At 40.6% G+C, this 16134-nt stretch overlaps 1 long non-coding RNA gene across 2 annotated transcripts; it reads left to right on the forward strand.

The window, feature by feature from the left end:
- Positions 1 to 1640: 1640 nt before the first annotated feature.
- On the forward strand, positions 1641 to 12141 carry LOC136695529 (uncharacterized). 2 transcript variants are annotated; one of them, XR_010802300.1, is made up of 4 exons: positions 1641 to 2235; positions 2606 to 2707; positions 4926 to 5039; positions 11094 to 12141. It is a non-coding gene; the product is annotated as an uncharacterized lncRNA (long non-coding RNA). The 2 variants fall into 2 exon arrangements; XR_010802299.1 differs by lacking the exon at positions 11094 to 12141 and adding an exon at positions 7235 to 7323.
- Positions 12142 to 16134: the final 3993 nt, after the last annotated feature.

The following is a 16134-nucleotide window of genomic DNA, read 5'->3' on the forward strand; positions in this document are numbered from 1 at the left end:
TCTACATTGAATGAAGGAAAAGCAACTCGGAACTACAAAGGAACTACACTTCCCATAATCCCTCTGTTCCACGAAGAGTCTGCGGGCCGTGCACAGGACGAGCTGAAAGGTAATAAACAACGGCTTAAATATATGGCTTTACTCGGTAATGTGACGCTTATTTTAGTCTTATTTGTGTGTATATAGAGAGAATGGGAGTTATTAATCTGTTTTAAATGTTTTAAAGGGCTATATTTCCGTGCGAGAGTAGTGCAGAGAGAAAGAGGCCCGTGAAATGTGACGTTAACAATAGCTTTCGTGCTTTAACTAACGTTATACTGGATATAGAGAGAATATTCGGCTGGTTTTGTAAAATGAAGTTTTTAAAGGACTCTGTTTCCATGAATGCGTGTTGGAGACAGAGAGACAGTTACTTCAGCTGTTTACATTATAGAGGCCAGTTAGAGGCAAGTGTTTAAGGCGACGCTTCATTTGTAAATGTTTAATATTGAGAGTAAACGTGATATTTTATTAGAATCATATAATCAGAGTTTTATTAAAACTGTATTTTCAGTGCATTCACTTGAGAGAGAAAGACAGACGTGAAAGTTAAATTAAAGTGCCAATATGTGGGTTTTTGTAATTAGTTTAAATCAAGTAAAATTGCTTTGAGATGTTAAAAAAATGGTTTGTTTGTATTTGTTTACTTTTAGGGAGAGAGAGATTTTGGAGAGGGAGACAGCAGAAGCCGTTCCTGGGCAGGTGGAAAGAGGAAAAGGGAAAGATCTGGGAGGAGAAAAAGGAGAGTAATGCACTGAGCCCTCGACTGATCTGCATCTAAGCTCAGAATACGAGAACTGTTTATTCACATTTAGATGTATACTTACAGTAAGTGAGTGAATGAATTACTGTGTTCCTCCATAGCTCCAGACTAACCTTAACATGCTCCCTATTCTCCTCAGAAACATTCATCAGTTCCTCAAAGTACTCTTTCCACCTTCAAATATCATCTCTTCATTAGTCTGCACAGTACCTTCTACATTCATTATCATCCTAACATGCTGTACATCCTCACATCCTGTTCCTCTCTCATCTCGCCAGTCGATACATGTCTTTTATTCTAACCTCACTATCCATATTCTCATACAACTTTTCATGTGCATTTTCCCTAGACTTTGTCACTTCTCCGTTTGCTTGATGCTGCATTTTTTTGTATTTCTTTAGACATCTCTCTTGAGATTCCAATTCTGTTTTGTCGACCACTTCCTTCTTAAGATTTCCTGCACGATCTCCTCATTCCAGCACAAAGTCTCCTCCCTTCCTTCCTCTGTCCATACAACAAACACAGTACCTGTAGCCGATTCCCTCACTGCTTTTGCAGTCTCTGTCCATCACCTCGTCCACCCCACCTAGCATCTGCCTCACCTCCTCCCTGAATCACACACCGTACTGTTCTTACTTTAACGTCCACCATCTGATCTGTGATTTAGCCCTCACCCACTTCCTTTTCTTCACCTCCAAATACATCCTACCTACCACCACCGTCTGATGCTGCCTTGCTATACTTCACCCCTGCCACCACCTTACAGTCACTAAATTACTTCAGGTTGCTTCGCCTGCATAAAATATAGTCCACATGTGTAGACCTTCCTCCACTCTTAAATGTCACCCTATGCTCTTCCTTCTTCTGAAAATAAGTATTTACTACTGCCATTTGCATTTTTTGGGGCAAATTCTACCACCATATCATCTACCTCTCTCCTTTTACCAGTCATATTGCTAACGTTCAGTGTTTTCACTCTCACCTCCACCTTCCTCACCCTCTTCTTTATTTTGTCTCTCAACTCTTGTTCCCCCTCTCCTTCTCCTCCTGTGACCAACAGTATCCCAATTTCCACTGGTACACTGGCAGGAAACAATCCCAATGGTGGACGTTGTTAACCCAGGCCTTCTCTGATCCGATATGGAACTCTTGTTAGTGATCTGCATTGTTAATTTGACATAGTTTATAAAAAAGATAATCTTTCTGACACAACCCTCCCTATGTATACACGCTTGGGACCAGCATTACAATGCAATGTATTTCAGTGGCTAGGTTATGATTTGTCTGCCTACATTTACGCATATTGTGAGTTCCAGGAGGACAGTACAATTGAGACGGAGGAGAGTGAAAGCACTTGTTGAAGCAGCACAGAATGTCATCAGTGCCACTATCAACACCAATGTATTGGAAGGTATCTCTAAACTCATATAAAGGTAAATCTAGTATAATCTTTTCTTCAAGATTAAATTGTGCATTATGTTTTTTTTTTTTTTTTTTGCCTGTATAGTTCACTTAATGTTTTAAATTAGCAGCCTTTAAGCAGTTGTAGAGTAGTTATTTGTAATATAAGGAGTACTGGTAAAATTCAGCTTTTTATTTTTATTTTCTGCTAAATGCTAATGTGTTTTTAAAACTTTTCAATTTTTGAACTGAAGCTAGGTTATGCAGAATATGTAGATTAAAATAAAAGATTGTGTATTCATTAAATTACACAGTCTCATTTGTGGTTACCAAATGTTTAATATTAAATTGTGATATTTCATTAACTGTAGGCTGTTTTACTGTTGTTTGAAATCTCTGTAGAAGGCATGAGAGGACACCGCTGACATGATGGACATGGTAGAACAAACCCCCTGAGCTTCTGGTCCTGTGCTCAGCGCTGGAGCTCCGTCCTCTGACTTGGAGGTATTTAAAAAGTTTTCATATACATATAGTCACTGAAATAGGTTTTAGTGAGGCAGGTCACTGTGGTCAGTTGAAGTTAATTTCTCTGGTACAAAATTGTGATAGTTCATTGCTTTTGGGTGAGGCCTTAGGGACGGTACTGGTTACACACACTCTCAGGCCTTACGTTGTGGGGACCCTCTCAGGACGGAACTATTGAAAAGGTTTTGGTCAAATGTGCACACACACACTGTCAGGTCTTGCATAGTGGGGTCCCCGTTTAGGGAGAAACACCTACTAAAGCAGTACACGCACAGGTCAATATACAGACAGTTTATCTGAACTACAGTGTATATTACCTCATGACTGATGTCACTGAGGGTCTAGTTTGAATTTGTTATTATTTTCTTTTCTGACACAGCTCTTTAAGCTTATATTAGTGACACACACTGTCAGGTCTAGCATAGTGGGGTCCCCGTTTAGGGAGACACACCTACTAAGGCAGTACACTCACAGGTCAATATACAGACAGTTTATCTGAACTACAGTGTACATTACCCCATGACTGATGTCACTGAGGGTCTAGTTTGAATTTGTTATTATTTTCTTTTCTGACACACCTCTTTAAGCTTATATTAGTGACACACACTGTCAGGTCTAGCATAGAGGGGTCCCCTTCTAGGGAGACACTCCTACTATAGCAGTACACTCACAGGTCAATATACAGACAGCGTTTCTGAACTACACTGTACATTAGCTCATGACTGATGTCACTTTGAGTTTAGTTTGAATTTGTTATTATTTTCTTTTCTGACACAGCGCTTTAAGCTTAAATTAGTTACACACACTGTCAGGTCTTGCATAGTGGGGTCCCCATTTAGGGAGAAACACCTACTAAAGCAGTACACTCACAGGTCAATATACAGACAGTTTATCTGAACTACAGTGTACATTACCCCATGACTGATGTCACTGAGGGTTTAGTTTGAATTTGTTATTATTTTCTTTTCTGACACAGCGCTTTAAGCTTATATTAGTTACACACACTGTCAGGTCTTGCATAGTGGGGTCCCCGTTTAGGGAGAAACACCTACTAAAGCAGTACACGCACAGGTCAATATACAGACAGTTTATCTGAACTACAGTGTATATTACCTCATGACTGATGTCACTGAGGGTCTAGTTTGAATTTGTTATTATTTTCTTTTCTGACACAGCTCTTTAAGATTATATTAATGACACACACTGTCAGGTCTGGCATAGAGGGGTCCCTTTCTAGGGAGAAACTCCTACTATAGCAGTACACTCATATCTCAATATACAGACAGCTTTTCCGAACTACAGTGTACGTTACCTCATGACTGATGTCACTGAGGGTTTAGTTTGAATTTGTTATTATTTTCTTTTCTGACACAGCACTTTAAGCTTATATTAGTGACACACACTGTCAGGTCTAGCCTAGTGGGGTCCCCGTTTAGGGAGACACACCTACTAAAGCAGTACACTCACAGGTCAATATACAGACAGTTTATCTGAACTACAGTGTACATTACCTCATGACTGATGTCACTGAGGGTCTAGTTTGAATTTGTTATTATTTTCTTTTCTGACACAGCTCTTTAAGATTATATTAATGACACACACTGTCAGGTCTGGCATAGAGGGGTCCCTTTCTAGGGAGAAACTCCTACTATAGCAGTACACTCATATCTCAATATACAGACAGCTTTTCCGAACTACAGTGTACGTTACCTCATGACTGATGTCACTGAGGGTCTAGTTTGAATTTGTTATTATTTTCTTTTCTGACACAGCTCTTTCAGGTTATATTAGTGACACACACTGTCAGGTCTAGCATAGAGGGGTCCCCTTCTAGGGAGACACTCCTACTATAGCAGTACACTCACAGGTCAATATACAGGCAGCGTTTCTGAACTACAGTGTACGTTACCTTATGACTGATGTCACTGAGGGTCTAGTTTAAATTGGTTATTTACTTTTCTGATTCAGCTCTTTCAGGTTGTATTGGCGGTTGTATTGGTGGTATAATCTGAAATTGTTACTTGTGTCAGGACAAATGTGTCTTACGTTTTTTAATACCATGGTGTATCCATGTCAAGTCAATTTGACTCAGCAATTGTTTAACTGATGAGAGATTAAACATGTTGTAAAATGTATTGCACTTTAAATACTAATGTATTTGTGTGTGGTGTTCACCAAAATGTTTTACTGTTGTTAGAAATCTCTGTAGAAGGCATGAGAGGACACCGCTGACACGATGGACATGGTAGAACAAACCCACTCAGCTTCCAGTCCTGTGCTCAGCGCTGGAGCGCCATCCTCTGACTTGGAGGTATTTAAAAAGGTTTCATGTCCACATAGTCACTGAAATAGGTTTTAGTGAGGCAGGTCACTGTGGTCAGTTGAAGTTAATTTCTCTGGTACAAAATTGTGATAGTTCATTGCTTTTGGGTGAGGCCTTAGGGATGGTACTGGTTACACACACTCTCAGGCCTTACGTTGTGGGGACCCTCTCAGGACGGAACTATTGAAACGGTTTTGGTCAAATGTGCACACACACACTGTCAGGTCTTGCATAGTGGGGTCCCCGTTTTGGGAGGAAACACCTACTAAGGCAGTACACTCACAGGTCAATATACAGACAGCGTTTCTGAACTACACTGTACATTACCTCATGACTGATGTCACTGAGGGTCTAGTTTGAATTTGTTATTATTTTCTTTTCTGACACAGCGCTTTAAGCTTATATTAGTGACACACACTGTCAGGTCTAGCATAGAGGGGTCCCATTCTAGGGAGACACTCCTACTATAGCAGTACACTCACAGGTCAATATACAGACAGCGTTTCTGAACTACAGTGTACATTACCTCATAATTGATGTCACTGAGGGTCTAGTTTGAATTTGTTATTATTTTCTTTTCTGACACAGCGCTTTAAGCTTATATTAGTGACACACACTGTCAGGTCTAGCATAGAGGGGTCCCCGTTTAGGTAGAAACACCTACTAAAGCAGTACACTCACAGGTCAATATACAGACAGTTTATCTGAACTACAGTGTACATTACCCCATGACTGATGTCACTGAGGGTCTAGTTTGAATTTGTTATTATTTTCTTTTCTGACACAGCTCTTTAAGCTTATATTAATGACACACACTGTCAGGTCTAGCATAGTGGGGTCCCCTTCTAGGGAGACACTCCTACTAAAGCAGTACACTCACATGTCAATATACAGACAGCTTTATCTGAATTACAGTGTACATTACCTCATGACTGATGTCACTGAGGGTCTAGTTTGAATTTGTTATTATTTTCTTTTCTGACACAGCTCTTTAAGCTTATATTAATGACACACACTGTCAGGTCTAGCATAGTGGGGTCCCCTTCTAGGGAGACACTCCTACTAAAGCAGTACACTCACATGTCAATATACAGACAGCTTTATCTGAATTACAGTGTACATTACCCCATGACTGATGTCACTGAGGGTCTAGTTTGAATTTGTTATTATTTTCTTTTCTGACACAGCTCTTTAAGCTTATATTAATGACACACACTGTCAGGTCTAGCATAGTGGGGTCCCCTTCTAGGGAGACACTCCTACTAAAGCAGTACACTCACAGGTCAATATACAGACAGTTTATCTGAACTACAGTGTACATTACCCCATGACTGATGTCACTGAGGGTCTAGTTTGAATTTGTTATTTTTTTTCTTTTCTGATAAAGCTCTTTAAGATTATATTAGTTACACACACTGTCAGGTCTAGCATAGAGGGGTCCCCTTCTAGGGAGACACTCCTACTAAAGCAGTACACTCACAGGTCAATATACAGACAGTTTATCTGAACTACAGTGTACATTACCTTATGACTGTTGTCACTGAGGGTCTAGTTTGAATTTGTTATTATTTTCTTTTCTGACACAGCACTTTAAGGTTGTATTGGTGACACACACTGTCAGGTCTAGCGTCGTAGGGACCACTTCTAGGAAGACACTCCTACTACAGCAGTACACTCACAGGTCAATATACAGACAGCTTTTCTGAACTACAGTGTATGTTACCTCATGACTGGTGTCACTGAGGGTCTAGTTTGAATTTGTTATTATTTTCTTTTCTGATACAGCTCTTTAAGGTTTTATTGGTGACACACACTGTCAGGTCTAGCGTCGTAGGGACCACTTCTAGGAAGACACTCCTACTACAGCAGTACACTCACAGGTCAATATACAGACAGCTTTTCTGAACTACAGTGTATGTTACCTCATGACTGGTGTCACTGAGGGTCTAGTTTGAATTTGTTATTATTTTCTTTTCTGATACAGCTCTTTAAGTTTTTATTGGTGACACACACTGTCAGGTCTAGCGTCGTAGGGACCACTTCTAGGAAGACACTCCTACTACAGCAGTACACTCACAGGTCAATATACAGACAGCTTTTCTGAACTACAGTGTATGTTACCTCATGACTGGTGTCACTGAGGGTCTAGTTTGAATTTGTTATTATTTTCTTTTCTGACACAGCTCTTTCAGTTTGTATTGGTGACACACACTGTCAGGTCTAGCATCGTAGGGACCACTTCTAGGGAGACACTCCTACTATAGCAGTACACTCACAGGTCAGTATACAGTCAACATTTTCTGAACTACAGTTTACGTTACAGTGTATTTCTCTAAGTAATATGCATTTTCCCCAAGTATTTTTTTTCTTTTCCACAACTGCTGACTAGATTTTCAGCTGGTTCTGATAACTCCTCCACAGCTGCCCATAGTTTTCGGCACCTGATATCGAAGTTCACATGCATGGATGCAGCAAACTTGGCTACAAATCCCATAACACCTATCTCTACTGGTCTTGCATGTGCCTGCCACCCACGTTCTGCACAGTTCCCAAACTTTGTTCGATATTTGGACACTGAAAGCCGTGTTTGGTATTGAACCAACACAGGACACCATTTATTATATTGTTTTGAGGTTAGACTGTAAAAACTTATAGTTTGAAACAGACAGAAGCTCTGCTGGTCTCCCTTAGCCAGAGGGAGGGGCAGGTACTCCACAGAACATGCTTCTCATTGGTCCTCACTTGTATTAACTGTCCATGATTTATTTATATAAATTGTAATTAGTGAAGTATTTAAAATAGTAAAGCTATAAATGTGTCAGAAAGTTGGCAGCCTACAATTTCATAAATCACACTGCTTATTATTATAGAAAAAATAATTGTGCCCACACACTTTTACACAGGCCCACCCAAAGATCAATTTGTGGCTATGCCACTGATGTAGTTAACGTTTAGTCATAGTTCCTAGTTTGAATAAATGTAATAATATAAACTGGACTTGCTGCCACATCAGGCCATTGGTCTCGTTACACATACAAGGCTGGGGTTTGCATTCTTGCAATTTGCTGCTGATACAATTTAAATACAAAAATTCAGGTATCTCGTTTCCACCTGCCACTATCACTTCTCTCATTGAAGTGTTTGTAAAATAAAATAACTGTAGTTAGTAAGGCCTACCGATTTACATAGACTTAATATATTAACCGAAATAATAAATCTTGTAAAGTACTGTATGAAAAAATATGAGAATGACACCCTGCCTTTACGATGTTTGTTGGATGTGGCCCTTGAGTAAAAGTAATTGGGGACCCCTACTCTATTGTATCTCTGATAGTGCATTTCCACCAAAAAGGAACCAGAACGGTTCCAGTTCGCAAGGTGAATTTGGAACCGTTTGGTATGTTTCCATCTACACAAACTGGTTCGCGACCTAGAAAAGTTTGTTCCCAGCTGAGTTTCAAATGCAGCGTTATTGCATTGCGGAGCTTGACAGGGTAATTTACAACGTTTCAAATAAATAAATAAAAAGAAATAAAACAGGAACACGCCCTGTTTTTTTGTTTCTGGTGCTGTTTGTGTGCGATTCCATTTGTGTTGGTCAGAGCCGCAGCTCTCGGTTACGTTTCTCTGCTGTTCACAAGCTCAGCAGGACGGCTCTGAACTCGGCAACATTTACACAGTATTATATCTCACTCGGGTCTGACTTCATGGTAAACAAAGAATAAACAATGACTCTAACAGTCTTTGGTGCTGGCGCTGTATTCAGGCACAGCGACTCCCCCGCTAATGACGTATACCTGTTTCCCCTTTAAACGTGTAGAAACGCAGCAGTTCATTGGAAAGAATCAAGGTTCCAAGAATCAGGAATGGAACCGGTTTAGGAGCCAGAGTTCTTTTAGTGAAATAGCGCTGTGATTGACAGCAACAAATCAATGTTCTGATCGGTTAAATAAACCTCACTATATGATTGGTACAGCTAAAGCTTTCCTATTGGTACATCAGTTGGCCAATCAGGGTCAAAAATTCACAACTGTGAAAAGAGATTTACACAAGCAGCAGAGAAGGTGAATGTGTGCATTTTTTGTCACATTTGGAACATAAAGGTTTGCTCTGGTGCATTTTAAAACAATACTCACAAATGTAATGGACTTTCTTAACTGCTTTTGAGCAACTACATACACGAAATTTTAACTGTGCTTGAGCAACTACATACACGTAAAACTAAAATCCACAAATGTATTGGAATGCACAAATTTAAAACAACAACTACAATAATAAATTAAATTCACAAATGTGCAAAAAAGATTTGCATTTGTAAATGAAATGTTGTGAATGTGTGAATCAGTAACTTCTCAAACGGTTTAAAATGTGCAAGAGCAAACCTTTTTAAAGTTCCAAATGTGACTGGGGGAATTTTTGAATGAGATGGAAAAATCCACACATTCTCCTTCTCTGTTGCGTGTGCGAATCTCTTTTTGCAGATGCGGATTTAAGACCCTGTTTTGACGGCCAATTGATGGACCAATAGGAAATCTTTAGCTGGACCAAGCAGATTGTGAGGTTTGTTTAACCAATTGGAACATTGATTTGTTGCTGTCAACCATAGCGCTTTTCCACAAAATGAACTCAGGTCCGTGAACCGCCGCGTTTCTACGGACAGCAGAGAAGCGTAAACAAGAGCCGCGGCTTTGATCAACGCACATGCAATTGCGCCTAACTTCACCAGAAACGCATAAAAATGGGGCATGTTCCTGTTTTTTCCTATTATTTATTTATATGAAACGTTGTGAATGACCCTGTCAAGCTCCACTGGGCGATAACGCTGTATTTGAAGCTCTGGACTCTTGGTTACATTTCTCCGCTGTTCACAAGGTCAGCAGGATGCCTCTGAACTCAGCCATAGTGTCTCCGTTCATGACGTATTCCTGGTTCCCCTCAAAATGTGTAGAAATGCGGTGGTTCACTGGAAAGAACCAATGTTCCTAGAATCAGGAACAGAACTGGTTCAAGAACCGGAGTTCTTTTGGTGGAAAAGCGCTATGGTTGACAGCAACAAATCCGATTGGTTAAACAAACCTTGCGATCTGATTGGTCCAGCTAAAGCTTTCCTATTGGTCCATCAATTGGCCGTCATCGAGATTGCCTATGACCTAAGGGTTGTTCCCGTGATCCCCTAAAACAGTCTTTGACAAGAAAATCGGGGCTACAATCGTGCAGTGTGATCATATATATCATATATCAGGAATCCATCAAGAAACATGTAATTGAATGATATTTATGAACGTACTTGTTTTATGAATGAGATGGATTCACTCAAGTATAAAGAAATGGTAAAAAGGTACTCTACTAAGTATTAATTACACCTGTCACAAAGGGTTTTAAAAGGTGTTTAATAATTCTGAGGCAGTAGTTATTTTGGGCATTTTTTGTTGGATTGGGAGAAAACAATTTTATCTATATAATTGTTATTTTAATCACTTTTTGCAAAAAAAAAAAACTAATAATCCTAATTTGGGGCTTCATACCATTTTGAGTGCCAATGTAGGTCTGTTTTCTCTTTTGCATGTTGTAAGAAAAACAGCCTTATTAAATCATGCAATTTGTGCCAAAAAAGATTTACATTTACATTTATGCATTTTGGCAGACGCTTTTATCCAAAGCGACTTACAAAAGAGGATCTAACATTCGAACTACAGCACAAATTATACAAAATACCTTACATTAAGTGCAATATGCCAGGAAGTAATAAGTGCATTAAAGAAAGACATTCAGTGCAAAAGATACTCTCGGAAGAGCTGGGTTTTCAATGATTTCTTGAATGAAGAGAGGGTTTCTGTTGCTCTGATAGTGCTTGGAAGCTCGTTCCACCAGCGTGGTACCAGAGATGAGAATAGCCTCAACTGACCTGTACGGGGGGATGTTGGTAAACATCCCCCCCCACCAAAGATGTTGGTAAAAGAGAAATTTTTATTAAAATTTAGGCATAGGAAAATTTCCTTTGAGATATATATATATATATATGTTTTTTTTTTTGTCACCTAGGTCCAGTGAATTCCATGGAGTGGAGAAGCTCATGTTGATGGAAAGTTCCTGGAAAGCTGTTTGTTCACTGTATACATCTGAACAGTGGGCTCTTAAACCTGTCTCTGCAATGTTGTGATGTGATTTATATTGTTTTAAAGTTTCTGTTTTCAGACTTGATCAAAGCTCTCTTGGACCAGGCACTTTTTTTACGAACACCTTGTGTCTATACTCACTGTTCATTTCATCCGCTCCATTTACAATGTAGGAGCATTTTGTAGTTCAGCATTTACAGAATAGTGTCCATTTCTTGTGCTGCATGCTTTGTTTACCAGATTTCACCCTGTTCTTCAATGGGCAGTACCCCTAGAGTACCCCTAGGGACCAAACAGTCCAGTAGTGTAGGTCCCATGCATTGCACAAGCACAATTAATGTGTTGCTCTGGTATGAGTGGATCAGACATGGCAGTGCTCCTACATGGTAAGAGTAACTAATATAATGGACAGCTAGTGTAAGTACAGTGTTCGTAATGGAGTTCTTGGTTAATATCATAGATGGACTGTCTCATGTAAATTATTCTGAGTTTATATTGTGTGTGTTCATATTGATTTTTAATTTTCTTTAGCCTAGCTAAGCTCATCAGTTATTCAAGGTATTATTTATTTATATTGTGTTTTATTCTCTCAGTTTTTGGCTAACTTCATTGCTTCTACAGTATGTACACATCTGTGCCTATCTTTTTCAGAGTTTAATAAAAGAACAAATTAGTTCAAATAACGTTAAAGGTTAATAAATTAATCTTTAAACAAATGCATCGACCTGGATTAGTTGTTTTTCTGCATTAATTATAGATTACACATTGTTCTGTCTCAAAATGAAATTGGTCCCCACAAAGAATGAGAACAGGTGATTTGTGTAATATTTGGTCCCCAAATATACTCCAAACCTGAAATGTCCCCACAAGTCACGAGGACGTCTGGTCAGAATCAATTTTGGTGAGATATTTGTAATTTGAAGTGATATTAAGATTCACAAGTGCATTTTGACAAAGCATGATTTTTTTCAAGTCTGTAGCACCTTGGGAAAGGGTGGACCCCACAATGTGAGTATTCCTCCAGGTGACCCCCACAACGCACAGAAACAAGTATGTGTGTGTGTGTCTGTGTGTTGTGTGTATAATGTAAGGGCTACTGTGGTGTGTGTGTGTGTCTGTGTGGGTTGTGTGTATAATGTGAGGGCTACTGTGGTGTGTGTGTCTGTGTGTTGTGTGTATAATGTAAGGGCTACTGTGGTGTGTGTGTGTGTCTGTGTGGGTTGTGTGTATAATGTAAGGGCTACTGTGGTGTGTGTGTGTGTGTGTGTGTGTCTGTGTGGGTTGTGTGTATAATGTGAGGGCTACTGTGGTGTGTGTGTCTGTGTGTTGTGTGTATAATGTGAGGGCTACTGTGGTGTATGTGTGTGTCTGTGTGGGTTGTGTGTATATTGTGAGGGCTACTGTGGTGTGTGCGAATGTCTGTGTGGGTTGTGTGTATAATGTCTCTGTGGGTTGTGTGCTGTGTGAGTGTGTGGATTGGGTACAGTGTGTGTGTGTGTGTGTCTGTAGTCAGGGGTAAAATATGTCAGGGTGATTTGTGGTGTATGTGAGTGTCTGTGTGGGTAGAGTATAGTGTGTGTGTGTGTGTGTGTGTGTCTGTGTGGGTAGAGTATAGTGTGTGTGTGTGTGTGTGTGTGTGTGTGTGATTTGTCAGTGGTAAAATATGTCAGGGTGATTTGTGGTGTGTGGGAGTGTCTGTGTAGCACAAAGCTGTATTGGACACAGCCCTCGTGTCACTGCCAGTGCCGACTGATGATGGCGGCTGCACTGAGCGCAGTCCTGGAGACAATAAAAAGATGCATGAAATCAGATCAGAACATTCACATTCATTTAAATAAACTGGATTTGAAAATGTCACATTAAGGCAGAAAGTCAGATCGAGGCACTTCAGGTGTTCATAGCCTTAGGTTTAGCAATGAAGCTTTAAAATAACCTGAGCATGTTAAAAGATCTGAAAAGGGCCATGAGAACTTCATCAGAACTTCCTCAGAAGTCAATTCTGATCTGTGCTGCAGGCACTACAGGGGACTTCCATTCACGAAAATCAACCCATCAACAGTGACATTATAAATGTTAAATATTTTAATACGCATGAGCACTGCACCTGTAATATTTAATTACACATTAATCATTTATTAGATCGTTTGAGTTTTCATATTTTCACATTTCAGAAAATATTTCCCACTGTCTCTGCACAAAGACACAATGTTTATTCTGTACTCACCATTGGCTCTTTGTGACCGTCCTGTCAAAAACACAGAGTTTCTGCATTATTGTTCAGCTTTTACCCAATACAAAAATGAGCTAGTTATCTTAATCAAAGAAAAATACATTAAACATGCATGTGATGTGATGCATTAAGTACCTAATCAAATGTGGTGCACTTTATATTAACATCTTAATGGATTTGTAGGGCAGCACGGCGCAGCGGGTAGGTGTCGCAGTCACACAACTCCAGGGACCTGGAGGTTGTGGGTTTGAGTCCCGCTCCGGGGGACTGTCTGTGAGGAGTGTGGTGTGTTCTCCCTGTGTCGGCGTGGGTTTGTTCCGGATGACTGTCTGTGAGGAGTGTGGTGTGTTCTCCCTGTGTCGGCGTGGGTTTGTTCCGGATGACTGTCTGTGAGGAGTGTGGTGTGTTCTCCCTGTGTCCGCGTGGGTTTCCTCCGGGTGACTGTCTGTGAGGAGTGTGGTGTGTTCTCCCTGTGTCTGCGTGGGTTTCCTCCGGGTGACTGTCTGTGAGGAGTGTGGTGTGTTCTCCCTGTGTCTGCGTGGGTTTCCTCCGGGTGATTGTCTGTGAGGAGTGTGGTGTGTTCTCCCTGTGTCTGCGTGGGTTTCCTCCGGGTGACTGTCTGTGAGGAGTGTGGTGTGTTCTCCCTGTGTCTGCGTGGGTTTCCTCCGGGTGACTGTCTGTGAGGAGTGTGGTGTGTTCTCCCTGTGTCTGCGTGGGTTTCCTCCGGGTGACTGTCTGTGAGGAGTGTGGTGTGTTCTCCCTGTGTCTGCGTGGGTTTCCTCCGGGTGACTGTCTGTGAGGAGTGTGGTGTGTTCTCCCTGTGTCTGCGTGGGTTTCCTCCGGGTGATTGTCTGTGAGGAGTGTGGTGTGTTCTCCCTGTGTCTGCGTGGGTTTCCTCTGGGTGCTCCGGTTTCCTGATTAGCAACTCAAAAGTGTCCATAATTGTGTGTGAATGAATGTGTGAGTGTGTGTGTGTTGCCCTGTGAAGGACTGGCGCCCCCTCCAGGGTGTATTCCCGCCTTGCGCCCAATGATTCCAGGTAGGCTCTGGACTCACCGTGACCCTGAACTGGATAAGCGCTTACAGATAATGGATGGATGGATGGATTTGTAACATTCTGATATTAACTCAAGACCCTGAACAGGATGAAGTGGTTACAGAAGATGAATGAATGAACAGAATGATTTGTTTTAGTGTTCAAATATGTATTTCTCTTATTTACAACCAACAGGACTGCAGCTTTTTCCTTGAAGTAGCTGGCTTAGCCGGCCCAAATGCCATTGGTTATCCATTTCACTTCTTCTTGCTCTTGTTGCAATGAAGTCTCTCCCCACTTGGCTTTTTTAAGGAGTTTTTCTGCATGTTGTGCTTGGACTCCAACGCCACAATGTGCCTCACACTGGTCAAAACGACCTGAAGCTTCAAACAAAATGGACCACATTTCCAAGTGAATAATTCATTACAGACTTGAGTTAATGAATACTGGGGTTTTATTCACGGTTAACATCCAATCGTTTTCTGAGGAAATCTTAGTGACTGTAATAACACCACGATACAAAACTCTACAAAACACATCAACCCACACCATCAGGGGCAATTTCCACCTTCAATGAATGAATAAATAAATAAATAAATAAATATTGTGCTTAGTTTTTCATTAGAGCACACAGAGTGCATTTTATTCAGTTGTACAGCACACAATTGTAGTAGATTTATCGATATATAAATAACAACCTAAATATTTACAACAGTGGATCTTTGTCATGGGCACGGGAGACAGGGGCGCTGTGCAGTGAGGCACCCTGGGTCCTGCAGCCCATTCCTCTGACGACTTCATGAAGATGTGTGTGTGAATGAGTGGAGGCTGCGGTGGTGTGTGAGTGCATACCTATGGTAGTAAGACTTCTAGATAAGAAAATAAACTCCTGTATTTAAAGTTTAATGTTCTGTCAATAAGGAGACTGTATTAGACTGTATCTGAAGGAAACACATTTGTAGAGACTTGTGGACGGAGTGATGGGTGCTTTAATGCATTTCTCTCTTTCTTCTTATTGATCCAGTCCCGCTCAGACGTCTAAAGATGTATTCTGTATTTTACTGCAGCATTTTCCTCACTTAGACATTTGAAATATATATTTACATTCATTTACATCGAGTCTTTAATTCTACTTTTACCTCACAGTGTGATTTATTACCCTCAGAGAGAGCTCTCTAACATTAACTCTGACTCACAGGTGATCATTATGATCCGTTATTAATCAATAAGTCGCCCCTCTATCATTTGTGAATAATCCTCATCTGTATTTGGAGCTCAAACACACAGCTTTTCACAGGGTATCATCAGTATATCATTCATTGTTTTAAGCTTACAGATATATATAATGTTACCTACGGGAATGTGAGCATATTTAGGCTTAAAATAAACGCTGTGAACTGCTGCAGAGTTATGTGCATAATTCAAGTGCCTCACGGCTCCAGAATTAAAGTATGATCAAAATGCCGGTAGGAAAAGTACAAGAGGATCGGTTTCCAACCAGCGGAACTCCTATTTAAACTCGCTTTTTATAAAAACCCCGCCTCCTGCTCTCTGATTGGGTTTATGTTCGAGCGTTGTAGCCAATCATCTCACAGAACAGAAGTCACAGCCAATCAGCGCTGAGTCCTGCATTATTGGGCGGTGCTTGACAGAAACAGGAGAATTAAATAGAACTCGGCTCTGTTCGGTTCAGTTCGAGAC

This window comes from Hoplias malabaricus, chromosome 4 (assembly GCF_029633855.1).
Source record: "Hoplias malabaricus isolate fHopMal1 chromosome 4, fHopMal1.hap1, whole genome shotgun sequence".
Lineage (NCBI taxonomy): Eukaryota > Metazoa > Chordata > Actinopteri > Characiformes > Erythrinidae > Hoplias > Hoplias malabaricus.